Source organism: Sapajus apella, unplaced genomic scaffold, assembly GCF_009761245.1.
Source record: "Sapajus apella isolate SASKATOON/1434 unplaced genomic scaffold, GSC_monkey_1.0 scaffold205, whole genome shotgun sequence".
NCBI lineage: Eukaryota > Metazoa > Chordata > Mammalia > Primates > Cebidae > Sapajus > Sapajus apella.
Window position 1 is genome coordinate 757,057 of NW_022437145.1, and position 18,115 is coordinate 775,171.

Consider the following 18,115-nt stretch of genomic DNA (forward strand, 5'->3'; position numbering starts at 1 on the left):
TGCCTCAAGTGAGCAGAGCTGCTTCCAAATTCTGACAGATATTAAACTTTACGATTGAGGAATAAGAAATCAGAATTCCCAGGAATTCTTGGGAATTCCCCAAATCATATGTTATTCCTAAAATATTTCCAATATGATTCATACTCAACCCAATTACCTAAAAACGTATTTAACAAATAAGAAACATGAAGCTTAATACTGTTTATAATGAAATGTAGCCTATAGGGCATATCACAACACGGGAAAAGCTAGTGATCATTATTGGACAATATTCAAATAATGTAATATTTGGATTTCCTAGCAAGGTTAACAGTACTTCATGTGTCAAAGTTGCCGATTTTAAGACTTACTTTGTTTTTTGGGGTTTTTTTTGAGATGAAGTCTCGCTCTGTTGCCCAGGTTGGAGTGCAGTGGCATGATCTTGGCTCACTGCAACCTCCACCTCCCAGTTAAGTGATTCTCCTGTCTCAGCCTCCCACGTAGCTGAGATTACAGGCATGTGCTACACCACCAGGCTAATATTTGTATTTTTAGTAGAGACAGGGTTTCATCATGTTGGTCAGGCTGGTCTTGAACTCCTGACCTCATGACCTGCCCACCTCAGTTTCCCAGATGCTGGGATTACAGGCGTGAGCCACCATGCCCGGCAAGACTTATTTTGATTTCCAAACTTGTTCTTGGAACACCGCTGATATGATAGAATTTACATAAGGTATATTATGCAGCCAGACAAGTTAATAATTTATTTGCAAGAATGTCTTGCAGCAGCAGACAGGGCCATGGTCACAACATGGCAACAGCTGTGGGCAAGGTGCCTTCTTTTTTTTATTTTTGTTTTTGAGATGGATTCTTACTCTGTAGCTCTGGCTTGAGTGCACCGGTGCAATCCTGGCTCATTGCAACTGCCACCTCCCAGGTTCAAGTGATTCTCCTGCCTTAGCCTCCCCAATAGCTGAGACTACAGATGCGTAACATCACACCTAGCTAATTTTTTGTATTTTTGGTACAGATGGGGTTTCACCATGTCGTCCAGGCTGGTCTCAAACTCCTGACCTCAGGTGATCCTCCCGCCTTGGCCTCCCAAAGTGCTGGGATTACAGGTGTGAACAACTGCATCTGGCCTGAACCAAAAACATTTCTATTTCCATTAAGCCTTAATTCTCATAGGGTTTTCTAATCCTTTCCCCCTGATTTTTCTTGGATTTCAGCATTTGAAAAAAATATAAATTTGTGAAAAAATATTGAGAAGGAATTCCCATATGGAAATAGTAGTGAGCAAAGACACTGAAAAAAGGTGAATGGACCCAAGCAGCCATTGACCCCATCATACAATACTAACAACAACAATTCGTTAGGGTCTAAAAACTGGCAGTATTCAGCAAATGATACTGGGACTATTTGTTTTACAAATGGGAGAAAATATAATTGGATTCCAACTTCATATCACACACACAAAAAATCAGAGGCCCAAATATGATCAGTTTTTTTTTTCCTTTTGAGACAGGGTCTTGCTCTGTTGCCCAGGTTACATCACAGTGGTGCATCCAAGGCTCACTACCACCTCAACATCCTGGGCTCAAGTGGTCCTCCTGCATCGGCCTCCTGAGTAGCTGGGACTACGGGTGTGCACCACCACGACCAGGTAATTTTATTCTCTTTTTGTGGAGATGGGGTCTCATTATGTTGTCCAGGCTGGTCCTGAACTCCTCAGCCACTCAATTTACTGAAATTATAGGCATGAACCACCATGCCTGGCCAGGATAAATTTTTACAGCCTTGGAGTAGCAAAAGATTTCTTAAATAAGACACTAAAAGTACAAGTTATAAATTAAATGAGTGAAAGATCTGACTATATTTACATTTTAAAAAACCTTTCTGGGCCAGGCACAGTGGCTCATGCCTATAATCCCAGCACTTTGGGAGGCCGAGGTGGGAGGATCACCTGAGATCAAGAGTTTGAGACCAATCTGAACAAGATGGAGAAACCTTGTCTCTACTAAAAATACAAATTAGCTGGGCATGGTGGTGCATGCCTGTAATCCCAGCTACTCAGGAGGCTGAGGCAGGAGAATTGCTTGAACCTGGGAGGCAGAGGTTGCGGTGGGCAGAGATTGAACCATTGTACTCCAGCCTGGACAACAAGAGCAAAACTCCATCTTCAACAAAACACTGTCCTTCAGTGGCAGAGGAGATAAATACATTGTGTTTTATGCAGACAACAGATTAATGTAAAGCAGTAAAAATAAACTGCAACTATATGTATCTACATGAATAAATCTCAGAAACATAAATTGGAGAGGAATACTTCAAAACAGTAACTTTAAAGTTGAAAAAATATAGAACGATACTATGTATTGTTCAGGGGCATAGATATGGAATAAATTGTGTTCAGAATTAGGAGGATTGTTATATATAATAATAGGAACAATTCATCAAGAATATATAAGAAGTTGAACTTCTGTGCACCCCAAAATATGTCAAGAATTGTCACAATTACAAGGAGAAATGAACAAATTCCCTGGGCTAGTTTGGATTCCATGAAATAAATGCCAAGATGGCATTAGATACACAAGAGATTAGATTAGATACACATTAGATTCACGAGGATGAAGGGGAGAGTGCAGAAGCAGGCTGGGGCTGGGCATGGTGGCTCACGCCTATAACCCCAGCACTTTGGGAAGTCGAGGTGGGAGGATTGCTTGAGCACAGGAGTTTGAGACCAGCCTGAGCAACATAGGGAGACCCCATCTCTACAAAAAATAAAATAATTAGCCAGGCATCGAGGCACATGCCTGTGGTCCCAGTCACCTGGGAGGCTGAGGCAGGAGGATCATATTGAGCCCTGGAGGTCGAGATTACAGTGAGCAGTAATCATGCCACTGCCCTCCAGCCTGGGAGACAGAGTGCGACCCTGTCTCAAAAAAAACAGAAGCAAGGCCGGGTGCAGTGGCTCACACCTGTAATCCTAGCACTTTGGGAGGCTGAGGTTGGCAGATCACGAGGTCAAGAGATCGATACCATCCTGGCCAACATGGTGAAACCCCATCTCTACTAAAAACACAAAAATTAGCAGGGTGTGGTAGCATGTGCCTGTAATCCCAGCTACTTGGGAGGCTGAGGCAGAAGATTCACTTGAACCCAGGAGGTAGAGGTTGCAGTGGGTCGATATCACACCACTGCACTCCAACCTGGCGAAAGAGCAAGACTTTGTCTCAAAAAAAAAAAAAAAAAGAAGCGGCAAAGAAGCTGCAGGCTAGGAGAACTTTCAGGCCGCAAGGCAGGTCTGACTTCTAAAGGAGGGAGGGAGGGAGATAGGGAAGGAGGAAGCCTCAGGCTGCAGCAGGACTCTGAGCAAGCTTGGCCAGACAGATGGAGAGTCTCTGAGCAGTGACTCCTTGTAAGAGAGCCCTTGCACTAGGCAGTTGTGGTCCTAGTACCCGCTTGGTGATTAGTCACTGGCTGAGAGTAACTGTGGTCAGAGGGACAGGAATGTGGTTTTGGCTTGAATACCATGGTGGTCTGAAGGCGGTTGGCCCAGCACACTCCCCACAGGAGGTCCCTTTGAAGGGGAAGCTGAGCAGCATAGGTCCATGGCTGCCACATGTATTACTACAGTAGAAAGTCATCATCTGCATTCTTTCCATCTCTCAGGAACTGATTGACCGAGCAGGCAGAAATGGAGATATTCTCCGAAAGATGAATGGGCAATCAGAGACTCCTATACCCAAGAATGAGAGAATATATCTTTCCAAACACACATGGTAATTTTATAAAAATTGTTCATGTTCTCTTCCTTTTTTTTTTTTTTTTTTTTTTTTTTGAGACGGAGTTTCACTCTTGTTACCCAGGCTGGAGTGCAATGGCGCGATCTCGGCTCACCGCAACCTCTGCCTCCTGGGTTCAGGCAATTCTCCTGCCTCAGCCTCCCGAGTAGCCGGGACTACAGGCACGCACCACCATGCCCAGCTAATTTTTTGTATTTTTAGTAGAGACGAGGTTTCACCATGTTGACCAGGATGGCCTCGATCTCTTGACCTCGTGATCCACCCGCCTCGGCCTCCCAAAGTGCTGGGATTATAGGTTTGAGCCACCGCGCCCGGCCTGAAAAAGTGTTTTTAGATTGCATATGTGGCAGGTCACAACGCCATGTTCAGCCCATGAAATAGATTGGTATTTGGCTACAATGCAATCAGGTTAGAGATAAATTATAAAACGATTTTTTAAGCCCCTATGTTTTAAATTCTAAATTCATGGACTGCCTAACATAAAAGTTAAAGAAGATATCATAAGGGAAATCAGAAAATATTTAGAACTGAAAGATAAGTCACTGTGTGATAACTCTCAAAGGATACCACTAAAGGAGAATACAGAGGGAAATCCATAGCCTGAACTGAGCACATTAGAAAAGAAGGAAGATTCAGCCAGGCACGGTGGCTCACACCTGTGATCCCAACACTTTGGCAGGCCAAGACAGGTAGATCGCTTGAGCTCAGGAGTTCAAAGCCAGCCTGAGCAACATGGTGAAACCCCGTCTCTACAAAAAATACCAAAAATTATCCAGGCATGGTGGTGGACACCTGTACTCCCAGGTACTTGGGAGGCTGAGGCAGAGGATCATTTGAACCCAGGAGGTTGAGGCTGCAGCATACCATGTTTGTGCCACTGTACTCCAGCCTGGGTGACATGACAGAGTGAGACCCTGTCTTAAAAAAAAAAAAAGTATGGGCACGGTGGCTCAAGCCTGTAATCCCAGAGCTTGGGGAGGCCAAGGTGGGTGGATCACTTGAGGTCCGGAGTTCGAGACCAGCCTGGTCAACACGGTGAAACCCTGCCTCTACTAAAAATATAAAAATTAGCTGAGTGTGGTGGCGCGTGCCTGTAATCCCAGTTACTTGGGAGGCTGAGGCAGGAGAATCACTTGAACCTGGGAGGCAGAGGCTGCAATGAGCTGAGATCATGCCACTGCACTCCAGCCTAGGTGACAGTGAAACTGTGTCTCAAAAAAAAAAAAAAAAAAGATTCATAATTCATGAGCTAAGTGTACAACTCTAAAAGTAAGAAAAAGAACAGAATAAGACAACAAAATCAAAAGTAGAAGAAAGAAAACAAGAAAATCATAAAGATAAAAATACAGAAATAGTCTGGGTGTGGTGGCTCACATCTGTAATCCCAGCACTTTGGGAGGCCGAGGTGGGCGGATCACCTGAGGTCAGGAGTTTGAGACCAGCCTGAGCAACATGGAGAAACCCCATCTCTACTAAAATTACAAAATTAGCCGGTTGTGGTGGCACATGCCTGTAATCCCAGCTACTTGGGAGGCTGAGACAGGAGAATCACTTGAACCTGGGAGCGTGGAGGTTGTGGTGAGCCATTGCCCCCCAGCCTGGGCAACAAGAGTGAAACTCCATCAAAAAAAAAAAAAAAAAAAAAAAAGATAAAAACAGAAATCAAAGAAAAAATGAATAGAGGATCCACAAAATTTCAGCTGGGTCTTTAAGTCTCTTGAAACAGGCAGACCTCTGGCAAAAGCAGCAGAGCAAACACAAGACAAAGCATGGACTTGTTAGGAATGAAGAGAAGGAACTGAACACAGCTAAGAGATTCAGAAAGAACGATAGCTCACATTTATGAGTCAGTTTCATGCCTCATTCTATAATGCAATATTTATTTACAGTTTAGGTTAAAATACTAATCCTTTCTACAGAATCCTCTGCTTATGTATATTAATAATGATGGGCTAGCATTTACCCAGAATTTACTAGGAGCTATTCCCTGCTCCCGTTAGGAACTCTCTTGCCTCCAGAGCTTTGATTAGGCTGTTTTCTCAGCTCCAAATGCCCTTCCTCTCCTTTGCACCCTGTGAGGTTTGGCTAAAATACAACCTTCTTTGGCTGTTACTGCCAATAGCATAGCCAATATCTATCCTGCTCCATTTCCTTATGAATAGAGCCATGATTTTGTTTAGGATAATAATATGATCCTTTTAAAATGATTACAACTATCATATTATATTTCCAGCTTCCTCTGTATCTCAGGGTGGCCAAGAAACACAGTTTTGGCCAATGAGGTATGGGTAGAAGTTTGCTAGATATATTAATGGTCTATTGATGCATATTAAAGTGTCCCAAAATTTAGTGATTTAAGGCAATAGATGTTTTTATTATCTCACAATTTTTGTGGGTCAGGAATTTGGGAGTGACTTGTCTGGGTGGTTGTGGTTCAAGATCTTAATGAGGTTACAGTCAAGGTGTCCACTGGGGCTGCATTCATCTAAAGGCTTGACTGGGGCTGGAGGATCATCTTCCAAGGAGGTTTACTCACGTGGCTATTGGCAAGAAGTCTCTTGTGGTCTGGGTGCAAGTCATGGTACATGTGAGATACTTTAAGAGTTTTTATTGTTGGCATCAAGGAAAAAAATATGACCTCTTCCTTTGTCGACCTCCAATCTCGTTTATCCCCATTTTATTTTTGATCTATCCACCCTGTACTCATCCCCCACCCATCCATCCATCCACTCATCCATCCATCAAGCCAACAACTCACTCATCCACCCATCCACTCATCCACCAGCCATTCACCCACATACCCACCTATCCACTCACCCACCCACCCATCCATTCACCTACCTACCCATCTACTCATCCTTCTACCCATCCATTCACCCACATACATATCCATCCATCCATCCATCTACCCACCCACCCATTCATTTATCCATCTATCCAATAGTTTCTGTGAGCATACAAAGTGCCAGGCACAATATTTAGGCACTTGACATAAAAAGTGAGTAAGATTTATACCCACTCGGTGCAATGGCCCATGCCTGTAATCCCAGCACTTTGGGAGGCTGAGGCAGGTGTACCACGAGGTCAGGAGTTCGAGACCAGCCTGACGAACATGGTGAAACCCCATCTCTACTAAAAATACAAAAATTAGCCACGTGTGGTAGTGCACACCTGTAATCCCAGCTACTCAGGAGGTTGAGACAGGAGAATTTCTTGAACCCGGGAGGCAGAAGTTGCAGTGAGCTGAGATTGCAACATTGCACTCCAGCCTGAACAACACCGTGAGACTCTGTCTCAAAAAACACAAAAAATGATTTGTGCTCTTCCTTCAAGTAACTGCTCTCTGTTTAGGATGACAGATAGGGAGCAATTCTAATACGTTTGTGGTAAGTGCTATGTTACATGTAAAAGAGAGATACTCTCTCTTTTTTTTTTTTTTCCTTTGAGACAGGGTCTCACTCTGTCACCCAGGCTGGAGTGCAGTGGCATGATCTTGGCTCACTGTAACCTCCACCTCCTGGGTTCAAGCGATTCTTGTGCCTCAGTGTTCAAGTAGCTGGGATTACAGGTACGTACCACCATGCCCGGCTTACTTTTTTTTTTTTTTTTTTTTTTTTGGTATTTTTAGTACAGACGGGGTTTCAGCATGTTGGCCAGGCTGGTCTCGAACTCCTGGCCTCAAATGATCCACCCACCTCGGCCTCCCAAAGTGCTGGGTTTACAGGCATGAGCCACCGCACCCAGACAGATACTATCTTAAATGTATTAATATTTTTTCTTTCTCTTATTCAATCAGAAGCTTCTGTTGGCTTCAAGGATAATTATGATTTTCATCGTAAGAATGTGATGAGAAAGACTTTTTCACCTTTAAGTATTAAGCCTGGCTCTGAGTGGATGTGATTTAATACTCTTGAAACTGAGCTTTCAGAGAAGAAAGAGATTTTCTAAATTCCAAAGGCTGTGCTTTAAGATGTAAAGAACAGAATCTAGGACTTGGATTACAAGCAGTGCACAGGGCCAGAAGATGTGACTTAGGGAAGTTCCCATCAGTAGGAAGATACAGGAGATCAGATGTCTGGGTCCTGATTCCCTCCTTGGGGTTAAAACAGTGGTGGCAGGCTGGCTAAGTGGCTCACACCTGTAATCCTAGCACTTTGGAAGGCCGAGGCAGACGGATCACCTGAGTTCAGGAGTTCAAGACCAGCTGACCAACATGGTAAAACCTCATCTCTTCCAAAAATACAAAACATTAGCCAGGTGTGGTGGTGCATACCTGTAATACTAAGCTACTTGGGAGGCTGAGGCAGGAGAATCATTTGAACCTAGGAGGAGGCGGAGGTTGTGGTGAGCTGAGATTGTGCCATTGCACTCCAGCCTGGGCAACAAGAGCCAAAATCCATCTCAAAGAAACAAACTAAAAACAGTGGTGGCAAGGCCTGTGATGAGCATGGCAGCAGAGCAGCATAGGCTGCCCAGGCATGGTTTGGAAATGTCCAGGAAAGGGTCTAGAGGGTGGGCTGGCAGGCAGCCTCCCAGATCCTACACTTGCCAGTGTGGAGTGGGAAACGCAGCCCAGGCCCCGATGAATCAGAAGATTGAGGTTGGGGTACAGAGGCCAGGCTGTGAGCTCTGGGCTGGAGCCTGAGAATAAGGCATGATGGTACCACCTCATGGGCACCAGGACAGAAGGCCCAGGAACCGCCCTGGCCATGGCTGAGAGGCAGGAGCCAGGAGGGGCCTTGGCTCCCCTGCATCCCAACAGGATCTCAGAAAGGAGCAGGGAGAGACACTTGATGGGAACTTGAACCCGAACCTGAACTTCAATCTTGGTGTGTTGAGTTAAGGAGGAAGGGAGTTTTTGTAGACTGGAGACTAAATTAGCTTTGATGAGCATGCTTGTGGTGTTTTTTCCTTTTTCTTTTGCCATTAGCAAGAGTGGGGACTTGCAAGCTCAAGGGTTCTAGACCATTTTTACTTCTATTTTTGTGCACATCTACTTGCATACAGCATAAAGATTTTTTACCCTGCCTGAGGCATGCACAGGGTGCTGGGATTACAGGCGGGACCCACCATGCCCAGCCGATCCTGAATTCTTTTTGTTTCCTCCAATCCAACTTGCTTCCATGGAATACTAAGAATGGGAATTGCTCTGTTCCTAAGGCACTGTAAGGTGAAACGAAATGCATTTTAAGGGGTGAGTCTTGTGTGTGATATAAGGGCCACACAGAAAGCTCTAGAGTGCCCAATGCCATGACCAGAGACATTCTAGCTGCAAACCAGGACAAGAAGTTGATGGCTTCATGCTGTGGGTGGCTTTTCCCAAGACAACACAAGAGACCGCATCATGAGACTCTTGTCCCTCTTAGTTTTTCCCTGCTTATGCCTCCTTTTTCACTTGGCAGGAAAATGATGCAATTGAAACTTCACCCTTAGTAGCTTCTGCTGCTAACTTGACAGACCTGACCTAAGAGATCCTTTAGTCCACCCAGTGGGTAATGGGCAACATCCCTTATAGAACTATTGCTCACTTTGCTTTACTTTATCCCGGTCATGGGATACTAGATGATGAATTTGTTCTGTGTTATCTGTTGGCTGGATAAGGAACTGTCTGTGCTATTGCTAATACCACGTGCTATACCTGGATAAAGTTCAGGCCGGGAAGTTGAGACCAAAATACACAAAATAAGAAAACAAGCCACTTGGTTACAACAGGTGTCATCTAGTGGTCCATGGTCATTCGATTTATTCAATGTATTCCCTTTAGTCTAGGTTCATAGCTCAAAACCATTAAGAAAACTAGGGTTATCATATTACCATTTTATTTATTTATTTATTTTCAAGACAGAGTCATGCTCTCTTGCCCAGGCTGGAGTGCAGTGGCACGATCTCGGCCTACCACAACCTCTGCCTCCTGGGTTCAAGTGATTCTCCTGCCTCAGCCTCCCAGGTAGCTGGGATTATAGGGATGTGCCACCATGCCCTGCTAATTTTTGTATTTTTTCCGTATAGGGTTTCTTCATGTTGGCCAAGCTGGTCTCAAACTCCTGGCCTCAAGTGATTCACCCACCTTGGCCTCCCAAAGTGCTGGGATTACAGGCATGAGCCACCACACCCAGCCTAATTTTATTTTGTAGTTTTTTTTTTTTTTTTTTTTTTGGAGACAAAGTGTCACTCTGTTGACTAAGCTGGAGTGCAATGGCACGATCTCAATTCACTGCAACCTCCACTTCCCAGGTTCAAGTGATTCTCCTGCCTCAGTCTCCCAAGTAGCTGGGACTATAGGCATGCACCACCATACAAGGCTAACTTTTGTATTTTTAGTAGAGACAGGGTTTCACTATGTTGGCCAGGCTGGTCTTGAACTCCTGACCTCATGATCTGCCTGCCTCAGCTTCCCAAAGTGCTGGGATTACAGGTGTGAGCCTCTGCACTCGGCCTCTGTAGTTTTCTTTCTAAACTTTGTACCTGCAGAAGTGTAACTCCTAACAAAATAATGCTGACCCAATGCTTTGAGACGAGACCCCCAAAAATACAGAACAAACACAAGTGAACAGAACAATGGACTCCAGGTAGATCTAGCCCGAGAGCCACCCCCTCCAAACCTCCCTTATTATTCAAATGTGGCTAAAAGGGTTTTGACATTGACTCCTAGTTGCCAATCACTCCCTCTAACCTGGGACCAGACCAGCCTAGGACTGGTTCATCCCAACACCAAGTGATATCAAACCCCAGCGACAGAATGATCAATCAGCATTACTTTTGGAGAAAGATCTTGATCAAAAGGGGAAATGGAAACATCATCAAAATAAAAATGGAGTCAGTGATGTTAAAACCCTGACAAATGGAGCCAGGGAGGAACGTGAGGCTTTCATGCATGGATGCATAACAGAAACTGTCACACAATTCTCTGTAAAGCTGCAGTTTTACACAAAGGCCACCATAATCTTACACAGAAAAACACTTCTATGAGGACATCTGCCCAGCAACTGCCTGTCCCATATTGGACTGAAACTGTCCTTGTGCTTGATCCTTGAAGCCAAGGATAATTGTCTTAAAATAACTCGTGAAACCCTCCTAAACTTTCCTTTAACTCTTGTCTTCCCTCACCTTCCTCGATATACCACACCTATTCCCACTGCAATGACCATTCCTAACTAAATATAATTTTCCTTTAGAGAGTCTCTATCTGTTATTTAGGTTCGACAATAGCATTTCCAAAACACTTTCTGTCAGATATTTGAGAGTCTCCAGGAACATTTCATTCATTTTTATTTTATTTTATTTTATTTTATTTATTTATTTATTTTGAGACAGAGTCTCGCTCTGTTGCGCAGGCTGGAGTGCAATGGTGTGATCTTGGCTCGCTGCAACCTTTGCCTCCTGGGTTCAAACTATTCTCCTGCCTCAGCCTCCTGAGTAGCTGAGATTGCAGTCATGCACCACCACACCTGGCTAATTTTTGTATTTTTTAGTAGAGATGGGGTTTCACCATGTTGGTCAGGCAGATCTGAAGCTCCTGACCTTGTGATCCGCCCACCTTGGGCTTCCAAAGTGCTGGCATTACAGGCGTGAGCCACATACCCAGCTGTCATTTATTTTCAAGCACTTCTCAGCTATCATATGACTTTTGTCATTTTCCTTTCCCTTCCTTACAGAGTGGCCTTGGAGATGTCTGCAGCCTTCAGACTCTGAGGGTGCCACCCACCGCTGTGCGCCTGAATTCCTTTCTCTACTAATAGATTAGCCCATTTTCTTTTCTTTTTCATTTTTTTAAAAGTTTTATTTACTTTGCCATGGCATCTTGGTATTGCTGGTATTCAGCTTTTCTTTTCTTTTCTTTCTTTTTCTTTCGGTATGGAGTCTCGCTCTGTCACCCAGGCTGGAGTGCAGTGGTGCAATCTCGGCTCACTGCAACCTCTACCTCCCGGGTTCAAGCTATTCTCCCAACTCAGCCTCCCAAGTAGCTGGAATTACAGGTGCCCACTGCCATATCCAGCTAATTTTTTGTATTTTTAGTAGAGACGGGATTTTATTGGCCAGGTGCAACGGCTCCCCAGCACTTTGGGAGTCCAAGGTGGGCAGATCACGAAGTCAAGAGATCTTGGCCAACATGGTGAAACTCCATCTCTACTAAAAATACAAAAATTAGCTGGGCATGGTGGCGCATGCCTGTAGTCCCAGCTACTCGGGAGGCTGAGGCAGGAGAATCTGTTGAACCCAGGAGGCGGAGGTTGCAATGAGCCAAGATTGCACCACTGCGCTCCAGCCTGGGCGACAGAGTGAGACTCCATCTCAAAAAATAAAAAATAAAAAAGCCGCCAGAAGAAGAGATATACAGGGAAGGTCTGGAAGGGTCCTGAGAGCAGGAGCTCCTGTCCCCATGGAGTTGGGGGGGCCACCTCCAGCACGTGGATGTGTTCCCGTTCATTTTCCTGGAAACCCCTATATGTTTGGCTATTTGTAAGCTCTCTGAATCTAGTCCTTTTGGGGTTTTTTGGAAGCTTCCATTATGTAGGCATGATTGATTAAATCAATGGCCACTGGTAATCAACTCAAACTTCAGCCCCTCTCCCTCCGGGGAGATGGAGAGTGGGACTCGAGTCCCAATTCTCTAATCTTGTCTTGGTCTTCCAGGTAACCAGGCCCCCTCCAGAAACCACCTGGGGGGCTGCCAGTCACCAGCGAATGATTAGCATACAAAAGACACTGTCATTTCAGAGGTTCCAAGGATTTTAGAAATTATGTGTCAGGAAACCAGGTAGAAGACTAAATACACATGTCACTGTGTCTCAAAGCCAAGACTGGAAAAGAGGTTTAACAGACTCACAGTCCCACGCGGCTGGGGAGGCCTCACAGTCATGGCAGAAGGCGAAAGGCATGTCTTACATGGTGGTGGCAAGAGAGAAATGAGAGCCAAGCAAAAGGGGTTTTCCCTTACAAAACCATCAGATCTCATGAGACTTATTCACTACTGCAGGAACAGTGTGGGGAAAACTGCCTGCATGGTTACCTCCCACAACACGGGGGAATGATGGGAGCTACAATTCAAGATGAGATTTGGGTGAGGACACAGCCAAACCGTTTCAATATCACTACTCCCCTTTCACTCACACCACTTCCTGTTTGATAACAACCTCAATTTTCTTTTCTTATTTTTATTTTTTATTTTTTGGGACGGAGTCTCTCTCTGTCACCCAGGCTGGGGTGCAGTGGCACGATCTCAGCTCACTGCAACCTCTGCCACCCAGGTTCATGTGATCTCCTGCCTCAGCCTCCCAAGTAGCTGGGACTACAGGTGTGCACCACCATGCTTGGTTAATTTTTTTGTATTTTTAGTAGAGACAGGGTTTCACCATGTTGGCCAGGCTGGTCTTGAACTCCTGACCTAAGGTGATCCACCCTCCTCAGTCTCCCAAAGTGATGGGATTACAGACATGAGCCACTGCACCTGGCTGACAACCTTGATTTCCTGAGTCTACCAACAAGGTCCTTGGGGGTCCTAGGAGAGCTCAGAGGCTTCCCTGCCTCTGGCCTCTTGCCCTCGGGTTTGATTCCTCCCACATCATCTTCTTTTTTTTTTTTTTTTTTTTTTTTTTGAGAACGGGGTCTCACTATATTGCCCAGGCAGGTCTCGAACTCCTGGGCTCAAGCTATCCTCCTGCCTCTGCCTCCTTAAGAGCTGGGATTACAGGCATGAGCCACAGCGCCCAGCCTCCTCCCACATTATCTAAGGCAATCCTTAAAAAACTCTCAGACCTGGAAGGAGGGTATTGAATGCTTCCAGCACAAAGACTTGACAGAGATGATGGACAAGATGGATGTGCTAATGATCTTGAGCTGATCACTACACCTTGTATGTATCAAAACATCACTGTGTGTTCCATAAATAGGTACAATTATGTGCCAATTAAAAAGATAAAATAATATTCTGATTTTTTTTTTGAGATAGTGTCTTGCTCTGTTGCCAGGCTGGAGTGCAGTGGTGCAGTCTTGGCTCACTGCAACCTCCACGTGCTGGCGCCTCTCTAGATCCCGTCTGCTCCTAAACACTCCCGCTGCCTGAGAAGCTCTTCTGCCACTTGATGTAGTTGGTCCTTAGCTTACAGATCTTCCTTTCAATACCAGCTACTTAGAGAAGCCCTCCCTGACCACCCTGATTAAAGTAGCATCCTTACTGTGGTAGCAGGACAATGCCTCCCCCAAGATGTCTGTGTCCTAATCCCTGGAACCCACGAATATGTTATGTTACGTGGCAAGGGGGAATGAAGGTCAAAGATGAAATGAAGTATGCTAATTAGCCGACTTTTTATTTTACTTGTGATGGAGTGTCACTCTGTCACCCAGACTGGAGTGCAGTGGTGCAGTCTTGGCTCATTGCAACCTCTGCCTCCGGGTGCAAGCAATTCTCCTGCCTCAGCCTCCTGAGTAGCTGGCATTACAGGTGTCTGCCACCACGCCTGGCTAATTTCTGTATTTTTTGGTCTCAAACTCCTGGGCTCAAGAGATTCACCCTCCTCAGACTCCCAAAATGCTGGGATTACAGGCATGAACCACCATGCCTGGCCTTGATCTTTATGCCAATGAATTGGCATACACACAAGCTCATGCTATGCAATGGTATTTCACACTGTCTGGTGCTTTGCCTTGAACGCCCTAAAACTTGATCACCCACCAGCAAACCTCACTGCTATGGCCTTTGGCCCGACTCAAGGAGCCCAAGGAAGCCACTGGCCATTTGGAAAAGGAGGTAGTTGGGGCCCTGAGAGTTTACAGAGCTTCCTCAAGGCCACAGCACATGTGTGAGGAAGACGACCAGCCTGCCTCTACTTCTCTTTCCAATCTACCACCTTGCCTGAGCTAAGCTCAAGCTCAGGGCCACCCATGTCTTGGAAGGGCTTCCTTCTCCAGCGGATCTTGTGGAATGAGCGCTGTCCTACACATTATGCTTGTAATAGCCAAGGACCCCCAAGCTCCTGTTAGCTCAAGTCCTAGAAAATGTGCCAGCTACACAGCGCTATGCAGGGCGTGGCCACAGGGATGCAGGATGTTACTGCCTTTGGGATGGGAAGAAGAGATTAGGGGGAGAATTGGCAGTACCCCTTCTAACACTCTACCGTCTTTGCCTCTGTAGTTCAATGTTAGTCTGTTCCTATCTTCTACACTTGCAAATGAACTTGCATAGCAATAAATCTCTGCACACTCAAAACCATGATTTCCTCAGCAGGTGGATGCAGAATGCTGGGAGACCTATAATAATCAGCCTTTTGCAACATGCGCTTTTTCTACCTATTCATTATTGCAGTGTTTTAAGAGGAGAAGGGAGCAACTGCTCTTACAGGGCTGCAGAGACATGGAGACATGCTGGGGGAGGCTGCTCTGTCACCAGGAAAGACAATGGAATTTATTTAAAATGTCTTATTTTCCCTTGCTCTGCCAAGCAAAAGCAGCAGAACCCTTTGGGGAATTTGCTTTACAAGGAAAGAAAATGAGGCCCCGCACCTGCAGCCCGGGCCCCCCCGCCACATGTGCCCCTTCCTCTCTGCTCCCTGGCTCCGCAGGGGCTGAGCGGGCGGCACCCGCTCCCGGTGGTGACATTGTTGGGACCCGCTCACAAAATACAGTTGTTCCCTGCAATGGCTCATTTCTCTTTCTGTTTTATTTTATTTTATTCTTCATCTTCTTCTGGAGACAGAGTCTTGCTCTGTAGCCCAGGCTGGGGTGCAATGGCATGATCTGGGCTCACTGCAACCTCCACCTCACGGGTTCAAGCAATTCTCATGTCTCAGTCTCCTGAGTAGCTGGGATGACAGGTGTGTACCACCACATTGGGTGATTTATGTATTTTTAGTAGAGACGGCGTTTCGCCATGTTGGCCAGGCTGGTCTTGAACTCCTGACCTTAGTTAATCCGTCTGCCTCAGCCTCTCAAAGTGAATTAAGACCGAGATTCTCACCAAGGCTAACTGAGCTTCCCACTACCAGTTGCAAAATATTTGCTAAGCACCTTTGAGAGAAAACCATTAAGCCCACTCACTTCATGCACAGTATACAGCCTATATAAGGCATCTGTGGGTTTTAACATTTTAAAAATATTCACACACAAAAGAAACATTTTCCAGAATGCTTATGCCTAATAATTGTGTAATCACAGAAAATGCGGACCAACTCTCAACAATTTAAAATTATTATCTTCGAGGGCGGGGCGCGGTGGCCTGTAATCACAGCACTTTGGGAGGTCCAACTGGGTGGATCACTTGAGGTCAGGAGTTTGAAACCAGCCTGGTCAACAGAGTGAAACTATTAAAAATGCAAAAATTAGCCGGGCATGGTGGCATGTGCCTGTAATCCCAGTTACTCAGGAGGCTGAGGCAAGAGAATAACTTGAACCCAGGAGGTGGAAGTTACAGTGAGCCATGATCACGACACTGCCTTCCAGCCTGGGTGACAGAGTGAGACTCTGTCCCAAAATAAATAAATAAATAAATAAAAATTATTACGTTTGAGGCTGGGCATGGTGGCTCACGCCTGTAATCCCAAAACTTTGGGAGGCCAAGGCAGGTGAATCACTTAAAGTTAGGAGTTTGAGACCAGCCTGGCCAACATGGTGAAGCCCCATCACTACTAAAAATACAAAAATTAGCTGGGCGTGGTGGTGTACACTGTAGTGTCAGCTATTGGGGAGGCCGAGGCAGGAGAATCACTGGAACCCGGGAGGCAAAGGTTGCAGTGAGCTGGGATTGTGCCACTGCACTCCAGCCTGGGTGACAGAGCAAGACTCTGTCTTTAAAAAAAAAAAAATTCTCTTCCTCCAAGGCTTAAAAATCATATAAATGTAACTTCCTCTCAATTTTACTGTAAACCTAAAACTCCCCCAAAATAGTCTTTTTTAAAAAATTAAATCAAGAATACAATAGGCATGGTCTAGAGGAAAAATGTGCAGGTTGCAGGCAGGAGACAGCGAGCAAATCATTTCATACCTGGAGGCCTTCATTTCTTGCTCCACAAGGTTAAGAGTTCAACGCACACTGGGCTCTGTGATCTAAACTTTCACCAGTGCATTCTGTTCAAACCTTGGGCCTCACTTCATAAAAGTCCATTAAATGACTCTCCCTTTCTGTTAGACTTGGCCTCACGCCATGGGCCTCATGGGCAGGTGCACTGCTGCTCCACTGGCGCTCAACACAGTTTTGCTAAATGAATCAACGACCGTAGAAAACACATACAAGCTGGGCACAGTGGCATGGGCCTATAGTCCCAGCTACTTGGGAGGCTGAGGTGGGGGGTCGCTGGGATCATGCCTGTGAATAGGCATTGCACTCCAGCCTATGCAATGTAGCAAGACCCTGTCTCTAAAAATGAAAAAAAAAGAAAAAAATAAAATAAACGTACAAATGACTTTGGCTTTGCACAGTGGCTGACGCCTGTAATCCCAACATTTTGGGAGGCTGAGGTTGGTGAATCACCTGAGGTCCAGGAGCTTGAGACCAGCCTGACCAACACAGTGAAGTCCCGTCTCTACTGAAAATACAAAAATTACCCAGGCACAGTGGTGCATGCCTGTAATCCCAGCTACTCAGGAGGTTGAGGCAGGAGAATCACGAACCCGGGAGGCAGAGGCTGCAGTGAGCCAAGATTGCGCCATTGCACTCCAGACTGGGCAACAAGAGCGAAACTCCCTCTCACACACAGAAAAAAAGACTTCGATAGGCCAGTGGGGTGGTGTGAAGAAAGATGGAAAGATGAAGGCTACTGAGATTGGGAACTGAAAACTCCTAACCCTGCTGCAAGGTGTGAATGGTGCTATCAATAGGCATTCGTCCTGAACACGTATCTACCTGTTCCTTCTTTCTTTCTTTTTCAGATAGGGTCTTATTCTGTCACCCATATTATAGTACAGTGGTCCAGTCATGGCTCACTGCAGCCTCAAAATCCTGGGCTCAAGCGATCTTCCCCTTCAGTCTCCCTCAGTGCTGGGATGATGGCCGTGAACTGCTGCGCCTGGTCAGCACCACTGATAAAGAGAACGTTTGTCAGACATTGACAGTGTTCACTATTTCCTATCTTTTTTTTTTTTTTTTGAGATGGAGTCTTGCTCTGTCACCCAAGCTGGAGTGCAGTGGCATGATCTCGGCTCACTGCAACCTCCATCTCCCGGGTTGAAGCAATTCTCCTGCCTCAGCCTCCTGAGTAGCTGGGATTACAGGAGCCCACCATTATGCCCAGCTAATTTTTTTTTTTTTGAGACAGAGTCTCACTCTGTCTCTAGGCTAGAGTGGAGTGGTGCAATTTCAGCTCACTGCAACCTCTACCTCCCAGGTTCCAGCAATTCTC